Source organism: Oncorhynchus kisutch, linkage group LG2, assembly GCF_002021735.2.
Source record: "Oncorhynchus kisutch isolate 150728-3 linkage group LG2, Okis_V2, whole genome shotgun sequence".
Taxonomy (NCBI): Eukaryota; Metazoa; Chordata; class Actinopteri; order Salmoniformes; family Salmonidae; genus Oncorhynchus; species Oncorhynchus kisutch.
In genome coordinates, this window is record NC_034175.2 from 15854229 (window position 1) to 15869969 (window position 15741).

General features: G+C 42.2%; 1 pseudogene; it reads right to left on the minus strand.

The window, feature by feature from the left end:
* Window positions 1-7833: 7833 nt before the first annotated feature.
* Window positions 7834-14030, minus strand: LOC109907950 (DNA-directed RNA polymerase III subunit RPC7-like; annotated as a pseudogene).
* Between the last annotated feature and the right edge of the window lie 1711 nt (window positions 14031-15741).

The window sequence follows — 15741 nt, forward strand, 5'->3', positions numbered from 1 at the left end:
AGATGGCAGTGACCCTGTCGATGTTGCATACTCCTTTTATAACATCATTTTATGAGACACAGTTTATAACTAACTCACTCCCCCACCCCCCTCCCCCTGAAATTACAACACTTTGCAAGAAACTAAATTTGAATAATACAATCTCAGTCAAAACAGGATATCAAGAATGGCACACACAACACACACATACCGAGGACATCAGGGAAGCCTTGAAGTCTGGAATAAACACTGAATTGTGAGTGCCAAAACCAGAAACCATAGCAGACATGCATGGTTAGGATAGACACAATTCAAGATGTGCTCAGTCTACGTGGACACATTTACGATGTTGTTACTTGACTATGTGAACATTTAATGCAATTTACACCACAACATGATGTCCTCATAAAGTTAGTCTAGTTTAATTCACAATAAAACCTATTTGTTAAACATACTCTTCAGCTTACCCTGTTGTACATGGTCTTTCTATTATCCTGATAATATCAACAGGGTTATTATATCAACAGCAGTTGTGCTGATAGTGGTGAAATGATATTGGGCAGTCAGAGATACCAGGAAATAGTGGAGTGTTTGTCCTTTGTGGGGTTGTTGAGAAGTGACTGTCTGGAAAACCCAAACGGTGAAAACAATACTTATACTGACCTTATATGAGTGTTTTGGTTTTTCGATTCTGTGACCTTGAGTGTATGAGAACATTCAAATAGCTCAAATCAACTTCAAAAGAACCACCACAGGCTGACAGGGTTTGCCGTGACGTACCAACCTGTGGGTGTTGGCATAAACATCTACAAATACTGCCATTGCTTGCCAGGGTCTACTCTAAATGTATTGTAGTTGATCATCAGATGCCTGTGAATTTTCTTTATTTCTTGACAAGGACAATCTCACTCTACTCAAGCAAGCAAGAACTGTATGCTGACGAGATTGAATAACCGTACCTATCATTCGAATGTTATGAGCGGAATACTTCACTTGTCACTATCATTCTGTACCAATGTTGTGTTGTAATTACTAAGCTACAGCATTTGGGGCAGGATCATGTCCCCAAGCAGTGAAACTGAGACACTCAGTATATATGCCATATTTAACAGGTCAGTGAAGTCCCAATGTACTAGTCATGAGCTCATATAACACACAGTTTGTGCCATGGAACTGTGGCTCTAGCGTCTGTCTCATATGGGCAACACATTCTTTACACGGCACATTCACCATCACCACTAAGGATTTAAAGAATATGTTGAACGTACAATAGACAAGTGGGGTGTTTGATAATAGCACCGGAGGCAATGGCTGCCGTTTTGCGGTCCGCTATCCAATTGTGCTATTGTGTGTGTTTTTCTCGTGTTATTTGTAACTTATTTTGTACATAATGTTTCTGCCACCGTCTCTAATGATGTAAAAGAGCTTCTAGATATCAGGAAAGTGATTACTCACCCCGCACCGGAAGAAGATGTTTTGTTTAACGAGTCGGACGCAAAGGATTTACATCAGACACCCGACAAGGCCCAAATCCCAATCATTCGGGAGGAGAAAGAGACAGAGATATCGGGGACGTAGGTCTGGGTGCCTTGTAAGGATCCGATTGCGAGTGGGTAATCTGCCTTTACCATCGGTCCTATTAGCCAATGTACAGTCATTGGATAATAAAATAGACAAACTACAAGCAGGTACAGTACTGTGCAAAAGTTTTAGGCCGATGTGAAAAAATGCTGTAAAGTAAGAATGCTTTAAAAATAAAATAGACATGTTAATAGATTATATTCATCAATGAATGAAATGCAAAGTGAGTGAACAGAAGAAATATCTAAATCAAATCCATATTTGTTGTGACCACCCATTGCTTTCAAAACAGCATAAATTAATTCTAGGTATACTTGCACAAAGTCAGGGATTTTGTAGGTATATAGTCAGGTGTATGATTAAACAATTATACCAAACAGGTGCTAATGATCATCAATTCAATATATAGGTTGAAACACAATCATTAACTGAAACGGAAACAGCTTTGTGGGAGGAAAAAAATTGAGTGAGGAACAGCCAAACTCAGCTCCCAAGGTTGCTGAAGACAGTTTACTGTCAAAAGTCATGCACCATGGCAAGACTGAGCACAGCAACAAGACACAAGGTTGTTATACTGCATCAGCAAGGTCTCTCCCAGACAGAAATGTCAAGGCAGACAGGGGTTTCCAGATGTGCTGTCCAAGTTCTTTTGAAGAAGCACAAAGAAACGGGCAACGTTGAGGACCGTAGTGGTCGGCCAAGGAAATTTACTGCAGCAGATGAGAGGCACATCATGCTTACTTCCCTTCGCAATCGGAAGAAGTCCAGCAGTGCCATCAGCTCAGAATTAGCAGAAAACAGTGGGACCCTGGTACACCCATCTATTGTCCGAAGAAGTCTGGTCAGAAGTTGCCTTCATGGAAGACTTGCGCCCAAAAGCCATACCTCCGACGTGAAACAAGGCCAAGCGACTCAACTATGTATGAAAACACAGGATCTAGGGTGCAGAAAAATGACAGCAGGTGCTCTGGACTGATGAGTCAAAATTAGAAATATTTGGCTGTAGCAGAAGGCAGTTTGTTCACCGAAGGGCTGGAGAGCGGTACACGATTGGGCGTCTGCAGGCAACAGTGAACCATAGTGAAGGTTCCTTGCAAGTTTGGGGCTGCATTTCAGCAAATGGAGTTGTGGTGATGGTATGGCCCCCACATCTGATCTCAACATCATTGCGTCTGTCTGGGATTACATGAAGCGAGAGAAGCACCTGAGGCTTCCTAAATCCACAGATGAACTGTGGTTAGTTCTCCAAGATGTTTGGGCCAACCTACCTGCCGAGTTCCTTCAAAAACCGAGTTGTGGCTGAACAACGACACGAATAACATACAGCTTGCGGGTTTTACATTTTTTGGGCAGGATAGAACAGCTGCCTCTGGTAAAACAAGGGGTGGCGGTCTATGTATATTTATAAACAACAGCTGGTGCACGAAATCTAAGGAAGTCTCGAGGTTTTGCTCTCCTGAGGTAGAGTATCTCATGATAAGCTGTAGACCACACTGTTTACCACCACAAACTGATGCTGGCACTAAGACCGCACTCAATGAGCTGCATACGGCCATAAGCTGTGAGACCCCTAATACAACGCTACAGGGAGACAGGACGGACAGCTGATCGTCCTCACAGTGGCAGACCACGTGTAACAACACCTGTACAGGATCGGTACATCCAAACATCACACCTGCGGGACAGGTACAGGATGGCAACAACAACTGCCCGAGTTACACCAGGAACAGACAATCCCTCCATCATTACTTAGACTGTCCGCAATAGGCTGAGAGAGGCTGGACAGAGGGCTTGTAGGCCTGTTGTAAGGCAGGTCCTCACCAGACATCACCGGCAACAACGTCGCCTATGGGCACAAACCCACCGTCGCTGGACCAGACAGGACTGGCAAAAAGTGCTCTTCACTGACGAGTCGTAGTTTTGTCTCACCAGGGGTGATGGTCGGATTCTCGTTTATCGTCAAGGCCTGTACTCTGGAGCGGGATCGATTTGGAGGTGGAGGGTCCGTCATGGTCTGGGGCGGTGTGTCACAGCATCATCGGACTGAGCTTGTTGTCATTGCAGGCAATCTCAATGCTGTGCGTTACGGGGAAGACATCCTCCTCCGTCATGTGGTACCCTTCCTGCAGGCTCATCCTGACATGACCCTCCAGCATGACAATGCCACCAGCCATACTGCTCGTTCTGTGAGTGATTTCCTGCAATGGTTCTGTCATGGCCAGCAAAGAGCCCGCATTTCAATCCCATTGAGCACGCCTGGGATCTGTTGGATCGGAGGGTGAGGACTGGGGCCATTCCTCACAGAAATGTCTCGGAACTTGCAGGTTCCTTGGTGGAAGAGTGGGGTAACATCTCACAGCAAGAACTGGCACATCTGGTGCAATCCATGAGGAGATGCACTGCAGTACTTAATGATTTTGACCCCCCCTTTGTTCAAGGACACAATATTCAATTTCTGTTAGTCACGTCTGTGGAACTTGTTCAGTTTATGTCTCAGTTGTTGAATCTTATGTTCATGCAAATATTTACACATGTTAAGTTTGCTGAAAATAAATGCAGTTGACAGTGAGAGGACGTTTCTTTTTTAACTGAGTTTATGTTAAATGGACTAGGCATCACCTATCATCTAGTTTGACTTGACTCATGATGATACTATGGTCAGGTAAAAAAATCTGAGAATGATTGAGTAAAATCCAGGAAGAGCCACAGAGAACCTTTGAAATGGCTTCTGGAAAGTCCTGATAAGTGTCTAAAAGTCAAGGGTACTGTCAACCACCCCAGATGCATTTATACTGTAACCTTTTTATCCCCCCTCTTCCCTGGACTCTCCTTCTCATCAGCTCTGGTTTCAGCCCATGTTCAGTGGCAGTGAGTAATCTGCCACAGTACTTAGCCTCAGCTCGGTTTCTTGGAATGAAATGCGCAGACTATCTATTCCAGGCAGACCTCTCAGAAATAAGTAGCTTTGACAACAGGGTTTTCTGTAACCATCCTTTGGGAGGTTTTACTTCACACTCCTCCTGCACTCCATTTCTGTTGACCTACTTGGAACTTGTTTTTTGTAAGGGTCCTCAAATCGCCCTCCCTCAGGCGTTAGTGATGTAAACCCATTCAAGCCATAACTTGATCTGAACACCCCCGTCTGAATGGCATTGTGCTGTCACAATAGCGCTTTCATCAGAAGCATCCTTCAGCCTTCACATCAAAGCAACAGTCCTTTCTCAGAACCCACTCCTATGGCAGAGTGATCGCACAGTTGCTGCCGAGTGCTGACTCCTTGAGCCCAGTCAAGTAGGTTACAACATGTCCCAAACTCCTTTGAGGAAGCAGTCTGCAGGACAAAGGCCTCTTTGAGTAGGGTATCATGACTGTCATTTACCAAGTAGCTCCCGTCAGATTTCAAGAACGTGAATCATAAAAGCATGCTAAAGGCCAAATGGCACGACCCAAATTACATATCCTTTGCTCAGATGGGAATAAACCAACACAACTCTCAATTATATTTAATTGGATAGACAGCTTGTCTCAGTTACAATCATATGGATTTGTGCTTCTTAATGAGTACTCCTGTAGAGAAGGATTATATGAGTCCCAGCTCCTTGGAGGACAGGCAGCACAGTCGCCACACATCACTTATCATTTTACCCCTCTATGGGATAGGCAGGATTTGGTGAGTGAGACGTTCAACAGCAGATCAGATACCACCTTGCCTGGGCTCAACATTCTAGAGTTGCACCCTAGACACAAAACATTTGACTTGAATAATCATAATACATCAAACTTGATAAGTAAATTGTGCCAATGTAGTTTCATGCAAATGCAATTGCAATACCTTTCTTATTTCAATGCCTTGGTATTTGCACTGAGCAAGAGACAGGGGACCTAGGCTTCTGTGTAACAAACTTAATATGAACATTATCAGTTGTGAAATGAACACAGAAAGAAGGCCTGTACAGTGATGCACACTATTTATAGAGGAGTACCTGAAATTACTATAAAATAGCATATGCCATGAGAGAGGCAGGTGGCATTGATAGAGACAATGCAGATGTTGGTTGAGGGCAGTGGCAGGAAGCTACTGGAAGAGCCCACCACCTGGTCCTGCCGTGTAAAGGTATAAGTCAAATAAGGAGACGAGGCCCTGCCTTAACCACTGCCACACGGATGATGTCCAGGGTCCAGTAGATTTACAGTGAAGGCATAAAACCTCAAATGTTATTATGCTGACTAATTGGGAGTCATGAAAGAAGAATAATACTCTTACTGAACATTGAGCCTCTGTTCTGGCATAGTGAAGCAAGTTCATGACGGTCCAAAGCTTAAATAGTGCAGTAACCAATCTGAAAACAGACATTTGACTTTAGAAAGCGGAGCACAGTACACAGAATCATAGTGTGTGTGTGTGTGAGAGAGATTTACTGCACAGGGACAACAACGTGCTTCAGGCTTCTCTACAGCAGGGAGACTCCATACTAAGTATTTACACAACAAAAAGTCACATATGCCATCATCAGAAGCACAACATTTCCATGCCCCCCAAGAAATGATGTACAACCCAACTAACAGTAGCACAGCAAAGAAGTATCTACCCCAAACTCCAAGTATAGCGACCCAGACCAACAAAGTTTAAAATAGACTTACAAGCAGATGCTAAGTTATACACTCACCGGACAGTTTATTAGGTTGACCACCCCGTTCATGAAAATGGATCGCTCCTACAGACAGTGAGTTAAGTGGCCGTGGCCTGTCATATAAAACAGGCATCGAGGCATTCAGTTACTGTTCGATTGAACGTTAGAAAGGGCAAAAAGACTTACCTATGTGACTTTCAACGTGGAATGATCGTCGGTGGCAGGCGCGCCGAACCCAGTATCTATGAAAACGGCCACTCTCCTGGGCTTTTCACGCACGACAGTGTCTAGGGTTTACCGAGAATGTTACGACAAACAAAAAAACATCCAGTCAGCAGCAGTGCTGTGGGTGAAAACAGCTCGTTGATGAGAGAGGTCGGAGGAGAATCATACAAGCTAACAGGCAGGCCAGACGAATAACGGCACAGTACAACAGTGGTGTGCAGAACGGCATCTCGGAACTCACAACTCATCGATCCTCATCATGGACGGGCTATTGCAGCAGACGACCATACCGGGTTCCACAGCTAAAAACAAGAAGCGGTTCCAGTGGACACGCGATCACCAACACTGGACAATTGAAGAGTGGTAAAACATCTGCTGGAACTTGACAGCGAGTTCAGTTTACTTGAGTGGCCTGCACAGTCCCCATTGTCAATCCAATAGAGCATCTTTGGGACGAGATGGAACGGACTTGTTGCCAGCATGAATGTACCGCAGTCCAAACTGTAGCAACTGTGTGATGCCATTGCATCAGAATGGACCAACATCCCTGTGGAACGTTTCCAACACCTTGTAGAATTCCCCAAAGAATTCAGTCTGTTTTGAAGGCGAAGAGGGGTCCGACCCAGTACTAGATGGGTGTACCTAATAAACAGTGAGTATATAACTACAGTACGCTTACAGTAAGGATTGCTGTAGCTATAAGTGAAACCCTTAGAAACTGCTGGGTCAGTGCAAACCTTAGCAGTGTGTGTGTGTCCTCTTCACTTCCACGTCTTCTAAATTACTTGTATTGAATTAATAAACTGCACCATTTTTGAGCATTTACAGCCTACTGCTTCTACCTTTTAGTGCATCACCCTGCACAGTGATACATGAAAATGTGTCTGAACAAATCAGATTAGCAAGGTGCTCTCTTGAAGCAGACACTGCTGCATTAATTTGTCTGTGTTTCCAAGTCTGCTGACATGAAATCCAAAGCTTTCTCATACCATAACAATCCATCACATGCATCTGTTTCTGCCCACCTGCCATTCCTGAATAAAAGAACACTGCACATCTGTTGGAACACCAAGGTGGGGGAATGTACAGTATATTTTGTGTACTATAAGTATATATATGTACAGTGAGAATGTGCTCACTGTACATATACAAGCTTTGATTCTTGTCAGTTTTGATTACTGGTCAGCAAATAGCATTCAGAAAATAAAAAATGAAGGTCAGAAAATATCAGTTGTTATGTAAATATGTGTATTGACTGAGCATGGCATATTGCTGATAACTTTGTGTGTGCTGCTTCAACTTTCAGCACTACGCCACCTATTGGTGTGAAATGAGTATTATCATGCGGCATCTGGTGAACCAGTACAGCTTCTAGTTGGAAAACAGTTTGTGCAGCATAGAAAATAAAACTGCCTGGTTTACAAATTAGCTGCCATTTATTCTTTCAGAATTTCAAGTTAAGTAAAATCCTCTTTCATAACAAACAACATTGGGATATTACATGGATATAAAAGTTTTACAAAGCACAACTTTTTAAAACTACATATAAACTACATAAAACAACATAACATTAAAATTGGTGTTAAACACCTTCATTTTATATCTTAAAAGTTCTTTAACATTTCTATAATTGGATAAAAACCTAAGAAATTATACAATAATTGGTGAAACGGAGAAAAGATGTCTGCTTATGAAGAATTAAGTACTTCTCTCTCCATAACACCACCACACTTAAGAGCCATTTAAAGCTATTGCAGGTTTGAACTGTGCAACCTGCTTCTTCTGCTGAAATTATTTTTTAAGCCAGGAACTGACTGAATCCTGGGTTATTTGGAAGATTCATGTGTCGAGTTAAGATCATTTCAGGCCATGTATACAAGATGGACCTAAGAACAACAGCACATTCTCTCAGCTTTGGAGTGTCTCTCAGTTCTGGAGTGTCACATATATTTTCCCAGGACTCTTGGGTCCTGGGCATGCTCAATTCTCTGTCGTTGTTGTTTTTCTAAGTATCAGTAAACGGCCTCATCCATGTTGTCATCACTGTCCCCTCCGAACTCCTCTCCATTGTCAAAGTACGACATGATATAGTCGGTCTCCTGAGGGAACACAATCAGAGTGGGGAAAAAATGCTACGTATGAGCTCATTCCGACCTTGTGAAATGTGTTTGCAACGCTGACTTTCTGTTAAATCATGCATTAGTGTCACTGGAAAATGTATCAGGGAAATTGTCTTCAGTAAGGATATTCTCTCACTGAGGTTGTGGGGGGCATGGGACCATATTAAAAAAGTAAGAAAGAGCTTGGATATATAACAGTTTTGCATCCGTCCCTCTCCTTGCTCTAACCTGGGACCATCTGAACAAAGCGACAACGGTCACCCAGGAAGCATCGTTACCTGTCACTACGGAGCAATGGAAACAACTACTTCAGGTCTCAGAGTGGGTGACGTCACTGATTGAACACTACTAGCACACACCGCTTACTAGCGAGACATTTAACATTGGCTACAGATGCTTACCTCTTCTTCATCATATTCGTCCTCCCCATCTTGCTGCTCTTCCTCCTGCTTCTTCTTCTCCCCTTCCTCTTCATCTGAGGTCACTTCCTCCTCTAATGTCTAAAATATGACACAAATTAATACAAAATAAACTAAAAGAAAAGGAACATTGATAGTAAAATAACACACCAGGCGTTTGAGGTTTAACAGCAAGAAACATTTCCCTTCATCTAGTGTGCTGAGATTGAGTTGTGTTACATGCCTATAGATGTGGTGAAGAGGTCAATAGAATCCAGACTTTGGAGTTAATGTCTGATGTACTGGCTGAGTACCTACTATTCCCACCTCTAGATTATGGATGATCTCCTCTTTGTCCACCCGGGTCTTTTTTCTGGGTTAGGGGTCCACAGTTGTCTCCACACTAAGAGAGGTGTCTGTAACAGACAAAAAAGGACAAAAGCCAATCATTAGTGAAAACCAACTCCCTCTATCTATTTCCCCCTCCTCTCCTTTCATTTAAAAGGCCATTCAACCAAAAGCTATATTTATCCCATAATAGAAAAGGGCAGATCATTTATGTATAAGTCAGGCAGTATTGTCATTGTTAGTAAGCAGCAGTGACTTTATCTTATCCTTCTGTTCAAAAGATGGGCAAATTGATGCATTCATGTCTCTAGGGAGACACAAGCAGTCAAACACAGTGTTCTTCAGAAAACACCTCTGTCTTCAGTACTCTGCCCAGCCAGTAGGAAGGAGAAAAATCATGTGGGAGCAATATGCTATGAAAGAGACTGGTGATTCGCCAGCAACGTACATGTCAACAAGTCCTGCAGGAAGTAAACTAAACAGAACTCCAAAACGAATGGATTTGTTTTAAAAAATGTATTACAATAGTCTTCTGTGATTACATGGTGGGTGGGTTTTCATAGTGAATTACTCACAAAAATGTCCAGTCAGTCAATGTGAGGTATAAAACAACACTGTATCATCCACTTACTCTCTTTTAGGGCCTTCTTGACACAAATTCAAAGCTCTTTTGGTAGCCTTTTCCAGTCTGTGGATAAAAAAATAAAATAAAATAAAATCAATCAGTAGACACACAGGTGCTACAATACTGTTTTTACGCAGCAATTACCTTGTCAAAATGATGGAATGTTGGTTCACATCCGGTTTTCCCAATCAGCCTCTATTCAGCAGACTAACAGCTCAATTTCTCCCATTTGACACACTTTGGGTCACCAGACAGTTTCAATCAGGACCATTCACACTCCATTGTGGCTGACATCTCTGGGGTGGCGTAGCGAGTGATTTCATATTGCTTCAGGAATTAGATCCTTGATTCTATTAATCCCTGTTTAACAGTGTTATGCTGGTAATCAGATCGTACAATGCACTCCTTCCAATACATGTTCTGTAGTTTCTATCACCTTTCAGCTACATTTTTTGAACAGGAGGTATGATGCAGCTGACCCACCTGGATTCCACTCAATGGTGTTGTCTGACGGCTCACTGTTCTGATATTTATCAGAATACCGCTCCACATCTGGAAGTCAGACAAGAAGCTCATTCATTTCTTAAACATGGTACAAGAACAAACATGTTTTTGAAAAGAAAGCCTCTGTGTATTATCACATCTGCCTCGTTTGCTGCTCCCAAATGTTCTTATCGAAGCATAATTGAATGCTTGATTGAATAATTGAACAATATTTCCACCCCTGATTTAGGTAATGTCAGCCAAACCTTGTATCACCTAAAACTTTGTATCATTTTAATAAAATAACACCATTGGGAGCTGCTGACAGTGACAAGACATTGACTGTCTAATTTGTGCTACGTTTGGATGTCTGTAATTACTATTTTCATCGCTAACACACAGAAATGGTGTGTTCCCAGGCTTAGGTACCTTTCTTGGAGATGGCTGGACGGACATAAAATGGTAGGTTCTTCATGTTTCCCCTGAACTCCTGCTTCAGTGCCAACATGTACTCTCCTTCCTCTCCCATCACCAAAGGGACAGGCTTGTGTTCCACGGGCTACATGTGCACAAAAAACATCATACATATTAGTCCTTAAAACAACAACAAAAGGCTTCTTTGCTCCCAACCAAACACATATCTTACGGCCTCAATACATTTAAACATACAAATGTGTAGGCCCTGGATGTTGCTTAGACAAATAGAAAAATCTGGGAAAAAGACTATGAATAGCCTCTAAACAAAGCCAATATTTGACAACAATGAGATGCATCCAAAATGAAGAGAGACAGTTACAGGGTCAGTCACATCGCCCCAAACTCACAGGGAACAGAGGTGTAGGCTGGAGAATTGAAGGGGGCAGGTTCTCCCCTTTCCCAATCCCGACTGCCTCGATACTGAAGCTCATGTACCCCTTGCCGCGACCTCGGCTGTGGCCCAGGCCAACCATGGAGTGAGCACACAGTGGGGGGGTTCAGGTAAATCTGTCATGGGAGGAAGAATGCAATGGGCAATGAGTAATAGCACTTCTATTTTCCCAAACTATTTGTGTAAAGCTATATAAGCTTACTTTTACTCCTGGCCCATATATGATCACCTATATGATTGCTGTTCACTGTAATTTGACAATAACCCTAACCCTATTAGCTCTAGCTAACGAGCAGTGAATAACAAAGGTCACATAGCCAGGGCTAAACAAGAACGGGTATAGCTACAACACAACAAGAGGACAAAAACGTTGTGAAGGGGAGCAATGGCTAACGCGTTAGGGAAAGAGGATACCTAGTCAGTTGCACAACTGAATGCATTCAACTGAAATGTGTCTTCCACATTTAACCCAACCTCCCTGAATCAGAGAGGTGTGAGGGGAGTTAAAGAGACAATCTGTGATTGCTACATCCATTTCAGACTGTTAAATTAGTGATATACACTACCACTCAAAGGTTTGGGGTCACTTAGAAATGTCCTTGTTTTTGAAAGAAATGCAATACTTACATAGGTGTACAGAGGCCCATTATCAGCAACTATCACTCTTGTGTTCCAATGGCACGTTGTGTTAGCTAATCCAAGTTTATCATTTTAAAAGGCCAATTGATCATTAGAAAACCCTTTTGCAATTATGTTAGCACAGCTAAAAACTGTAGTTCTGGTTAAATAAGCAACACAACTGGCCTTCCTTAGACTAGTTGAGTATTTGTAGCATCAGCATTTGTGGGTTCGATTACAGGCTCAAAATGCCCAGAAACAAAGTACTTTCTTCTGAAACTCATCAGTCTATTCTTGTTCTGCGAAAAATTGCCAAGAAACTGAAGATCTCGCACAACGCTGTGTACTACTCCCTTCACAGAACAGCACAAACTGTCCCTAACCAGAATAGAAAGAGGATTGGGAGGCCCTGGTGCACGACTGAGCAAGAGGACAAGTACATTAGAGTGTCTAGTTTGAGAAACAGACACCTCACAAGTCCTCAACAGGCAGCTTCATTAAATAGTACCCGCAAAACACCAGTCTCAACGTCAACAGTGCAGAGGCAACTCCAGGATGCTGGCCTTCTAGGCAGAGTTCCTCTGTCCAGTGTCTGTGTTCTTTTGCCCATCTTAATCTTACATTTTTATTGGCCAGTCTGAGATATAGCTTTTTCTTTGCAACTCTGCCTAGAAGGCCAGCATCCCGGAGTTGCCTCTTCACTGTTGATGAATGTTATTTTAATGGACAAAAAATTTGCTTTTCTTTAAAAAAAACAGGGACATTTCTAAGTGACCCCAAACTTTTGAACGGTAGTGTATACCCACTTCTTGAAGAATGTAACTTATAAATGCCTCTTGAGCTAAGTTCAACTGTCATACCCCATCACAATCCAAATGATACACTTTTTTACTCCATTGTTTGTAAACAATGTAATAGTTGTCTACAGAGTGGAACTGTGGGCTGTCAACTACAGCCTATTCCTCTCTTCGGATTTGGTGGATACATATTGTTATTTTAATATTTTTTTAATATATATTTGATGAAGGGTGTTGACCTCAACCACCTATATTCAATGGAGCGTGAAATGCTATGCTAGCTTCATGAATATGCATAGACCATCTCGAATTTCAACAGGGATGTGCATCACACTTTTATCAGTACAAAACTTCTATTAGATTAAACAAGCCTCACGTATCAAAATATAAATTCATATTTATCTTGACTAAATTCAATATCTCATTTCCCCCCATTCAAAAACTCCTCACCTGCTTAATAATTAAGGATATGCTTAAGTGGACAGATTATGAGCAGAAATAGGGCTCTCTGGTAACCAGGCTACCATCCTCCAGCTGCGTACCAAATCAACGCCAGGTGTTGCAGGAAGGCCAAGAAGATCATCAGGGACCCCGTAGCCACGCCATGTTCTCCTCGCTTCAATCACTCAGACTCGGGCAGTACAGGAGCATCATGGCAAGAACTGGATGACTGGCCAATAGTTTCTACCCTCAGGCTGCTGAATAGCCACTACTAGTCAGCTACCTGCAATTTCACCACTAGTCAGCTATATATTTCTATTAATATTTTTTAATTTTAATTTCAATTTTTTTTTTTTTTTCACTTAGTCCTGCATGTTGGAGCTCAGAGCCTAAGATTTCCACTGTACCCTGCAATCACACCTGCAACCCTGTACATGTGACTATTAAACATCTCTGGATGGCGGGGACTCCGCTTTGTTGTTGTTCGAATCGCAGTTGGCCCCTTTAACAGCTACCAGCAAGTTATCTATCTAGTTGTGTGCGGCTTACAAAGACTTGTTCCATCTTCTAGTGACGTCAGTGATATTAACTTGCTTGCACAGTAGCTACATGACAGCTGTAGCTAGTAAGAACTTGCTAGAAAACGACTAGCGCCTAACGTTACATTAGCTAGATAACGACGTTAGCTAGAGCTGTCAGATTTATCATGACAAAATATCGTTCACCCAGACAACGTGCTTACTAACTAACCATATCAACTTATTCATGACCTCCCACCTTCTGAGCCATAGCTAGCTACTAATCTTCAAATATAAAATAAAATGTTAAAACATGATCAAGCTAGCTGGTTTACAAATCCGCGGGCGACGTTATTGTTTAACAAACACTACGTTGTTTACATCTTACAGAACTCTGGCGACTTGGGGTCGACTACCCTCGCTACACTGCCCCCTGCTGTATTGGAGTTGAATACATTCCAGAACCTCGAAAAAAAGATGCAGTTTCTCCCCGAAAATTATGGTCACATACTTTTGTTTGCCATCTGAGAGATCTATATCTGTGTGTGCGTGTGTGTGTGTGTGTGCGCTGTACTCTACTTTCATTTCGATGAGATGAATGTCATGGCTAAATTTCCTAGCTAAAATGTTATAATCCAATTAACATTATGGTTTGAGCCGCCAAGTAGGAACCTCCAAGGGGAGTGAGTGTGATACAACATAAAGTAGCCACATTTGTTCCCTGGTGTGGGAGCTGGTTTGGCATGCATTAGCTCAAAATTAATTTTGCTGACATTGTAAAGGTGGTTTATCTTGGTTATTCATCATTGTTCTTATTTCTATCTATTTAAGGAGGACAAATAAGCGTTTGACCAAGTCACGCTAAGCCAACTACAATCTCAAAGCACTTGGTGATGTTCCCCCTCCTATTTGGGGGATCAGTGGATAGGAGCACCATCACTCTGATAGAACCTTCCAGCTTGGTGTGTGTGTGTGTGTGTGTGTGTGTGTGTGTGTGTGTGTGTGTGTGTGTGTGTGTGTGTGTGTGTGTGTGTGTGTGTGTGTGTGTGTGTGTGTGTGTGTGTGTGTGTGTGTGCGTGTGTGCGTGTGTGCGTATCTGTCTGTCTGTCTGTCTGTCTGTCTGTCTGTCTGTCTGTCTGTCTGTCTGTCTGTCTGTCTGTCTGTCTGTCTGTCTGTCTGTCTGTATCTGTGTGCCTGCGTGCATGCAGCGTGTGTCTGTGAATTTGCCTGCAAGGATGTGTGCGTGCCTGCCTCCGTGAGTGTGTCACCGTGGGAACGTTTCTGTAGGAATCCAGCAAATCAGTTGCCATAGCAACTGTGTTCCATAATAGCAACAGTCGCTGAATAAGTATTTTATGCACTCAGGGAGTACACATATTTCTTCTTCTCCATCTTTAATAATGCAAGCTTCTTATTTATTTTGAGCTTTAAAGATGTCCTACCCTTGTCTTTTTCAGATAACCCTTAATGTGTGTTTCAGTTTAATATACTATTTATAACACCAAGTTGGTGTTTGCATTGACTTTGCATTGAAACAATATCTAATCTATATAGCAGGTCACTTATTATGGGCTACCACCAAGGATAGGTGGGCCACTTCCTTCCTCTGCAAATGTGCAATGACTGAACTCTTATGACCTTATTAAAGAACCAGGAACTCATATGGCAACAAGATGGGGCCCTGGTGCAGATTAGTTTTAGCTGTGATCACAAGTGGAAATAATAGATGTGCTTACTGCAGAGGTGCAAAATCCCTTACTACAGAAGTGTGAAAAGACATTGAGTTCTACAGAATTAGTCTATATAAATCTAAATTAAATCACATTTTATTGGTCATATACATATATTTAGCAGATGTTATTGTAGCGAAATCTATGCCAACCAAGCCATTGAGCCTTGTATAAATTCTTTATTTTCCCTTGATGTTACAGGAATAGTGTCAGAAGCACAAAACAGACAATATTGAGTCCATACTTACAGCTCAATCAGATTTAACTATAGTCTATCCTTTGTTGATATTTCTTATAACAGGCTGTGTGGAAACTTGTAGGCCTATCAAGACACCAACGACATTGTATAGGCTACTGTTTGAGTGAACAACAGTCATAT